This window comes from Tupaia chinensis, unplaced genomic scaffold (genome assembly GCF_000334495.1).
Source record: "Tupaia chinensis unplaced genomic scaffold, TupChi_1.0 Scaffold141165_1, whole genome shotgun sequence".
NCBI lineage: Eukaryota > Metazoa > Chordata > Mammalia > Scandentia > Tupaiidae > Tupaia > Tupaia belangeri.
The window spans coordinates 1,600,197-1,602,907 of NW_006201028.1; positions in this window are offsets into that span (position 1 = coordinate 1,600,197).

Consider the following 2,711-nt stretch of genomic DNA (forward strand, 5'->3'; position numbering starts at 1 on the left):
GACAAGCACATTCAACAGGGTTCCCATCCTCAGCCTCAGACAGCTGGAATCACACACATGCACACTTGCACCTTGTGTGTAGAGAGAGCCAGGACAGGAAACCAAGACCTTCCATGTGGGTCCAGATGTATTATTGCTGCACCACTGTCTGACCACTATTACTGTTTTTTTATACTTCCAGGGTGCTTGTACTCACCAGAAAGACGTGGGGTGGGGGTGGGGGGAGAGAATGCACTTCTAGTGGAGTTAGTTTGTGCCACAATCCCTTCTCCATTTCTTCATCCTGTTGGAATTTTGGGCAAGCACACACATGTATCCCAGTGTGTTTTTTAGGTCATGGGGAATCTGGCTCTCTTAACCACTAGGCTATGGGGCTGGCCCAAGTGTTTTAAGCTGCTAAATTTGGGACTAAATGGCTACATAGCAATAGATAACTAAAATAATCTACTAGGTTCCAGAGCACAGGTCTTCCCATGGCATCACGTTGCTGGAATATTTTTTTGAAGGTCAGCCAGTGGCAGGGTGGTTATGGCAGCTGGATCCCACATGACCGACTGCATGATTTGAGTCCTGGACCCAGTGGCTTGGGAAATGTGCAGGGTGTGTGTGTGTGTGCCCAATATCCTGAAAGTTGGGAGAGATGGAGAAGGGTCTATGGGGCGACTGTTCCTTATGTGGGGTGCTTTCTTGCCTTTTCTCTATCTCCCTCTGGCAAGTGAAAATGCCCTCTGGCAAAATTTTTAAGAAACTTTTTTTGTTTGAACCGTGAGACTGGGGATTATGGAAGAACTAGGAATTTGAAAGTCCGGAATGTCCTGGTTGCATGATAAAAAGGCTGAAATATGTGTGGCGCTTCAAGATACTGAGAGAAAGGAGTGTCATCTAGTGGTTAAGCTGAATCTTGAGGAATAGAAGGGTTTCTTTTTTGTTACTTCTCAGGGTAAATCAAGTAAGGATGAAGAGATTAGGGGTTAAACCACGTGTTTTTGCTGACTGGCAGACTTGGGAAGAGAAATGAAATAAGCCAGGTTCTAGCAAGGCAAGAAAAGTCTGGACAAATGGTGATGAAATGGGGTGACACCTTCCAGGCTGTCACAGTGAAAGGCTGCCTGTCCCTTTGCTTCAATGGGGCCATCTCTTCCCCACCAGGTTCCCTGTTTTTTTTTTTTTTTTTGCTGGAGGCCATGTGCACTTGCCAGAGAGATAGAGAGAGGAGAAAGCATCCCCCACAGGGGACAGTTACGTGCAATCCCTTCATCTCTCCCTCCTTTTGGAATGCTGGCATACCTGCACGGGAGCTTGGCATGTTCCTTAAGCTGCCAGGTTTGACTCAGATGGTGTGGTTGGCCATGTGGGATCCAGCTGCCTCAACCAGCAGCTTATGGAGCCAGCCCCAGATTCTCTTTCAACTCAAACTCATTGAAGCAGCTCCTTTTTCTGCCTTTTCCAATTTCCTGTTTCTTATGACCATCTTTTAACCATCTTTTATAATGTAATATATGTGTGCATTAAGGAACTCAGAAAGGAAAACAAAGCCAAACTTTATGTGAGAATCACTTTTGGAAACTCTTGGTAGTTATCCTCTGCCCACTGTCTAGATTTGGTCTGTGCTTGGCCAGGAGAGGCACTGTGCTTAGTGACTTAATCAGAGAAGAGTCAGCCCGCAATGGTTACTATCTGAGGACACCAGCACGGGAAGAACCCTCCCACAACATCTGGTACACACTCATTTCATATGTGGAAAATCTGAAGCCCCAAGAGGTCAAGTAACCATGACTGACAATATTAACTGAACAGCTACGGGGAGGGGGGCGCTCTTCCAGGTTTGAGTAAGTTATTTTAAATGATCTAGTCTGATTAGTAAGATGGGTGGAGTGATTTACTGGGGTCCCTCTGGATTTCCTACTTTGCAAGCACCGAAACACCAAAACAGCAGCATTAACTAGCTCAAACCCTTTCCAGATGTGAACTGACCCTAAACAGCAGGGAGTTATATAAAGAAAAGTTTGCCTGGCCCCCCTGACTTCCTAAACCCACCTAAAACCTCATCTCGGTGCTTCCAGAACCCACTCCAGCACAGGCATCAGTGAACGTTTCCGGGACGAAGGAGCCACCTTCCCTCAGTGGCGGGTTCCTGCGCCCTCCTCCACCTGGGACTGCGCCTGCACTCAGCCCCACCGGAGGACTTTCCGAGGTCTTGTCCGGCCTCCTTAGACACTGGCTCCGTGGGACAGCTTTCTGCAGTGCAGGGCTCGGGGGAGCAGGGCAGGCTGCTCACCCGGCTCACCCCATCTCTCGCATTTTTCCTTGGGGTGGGGGATACTTGTTCGGTGGACGTGAACACTGAAAACGTCTCGAGCAGGTCTGGGACACAGTGGGGGGTGCAGGGCGGTGTCACCGACCTAAGGGAGAGAGAAGGCCGGATATATGCACCAGCAGAGGAGAACTGGCGGGCAGACCCTGCACTGCCAGCACCCCCACCGCAGCGCGCGCGGCTCCCAGCGGGAGCAGGTGGGCGGGGCCCGGCAGGGGCGGGGTCGAGCGGGCAGCCCCGGCCCTGCCAGCCCCCCCACCGCAGCGCGCGCGGCTCCCAGCGGGAGCAGGTGGGCGGGGTCCGGGGCGGGGCTTGCCGCGGTCAGGTGACCGCGCGGCAGGCGGCGGCGGTGGCAGAGGCCGAGGGGCGGCGGGCGCGCCGCGGGGCCGGCGGAGCA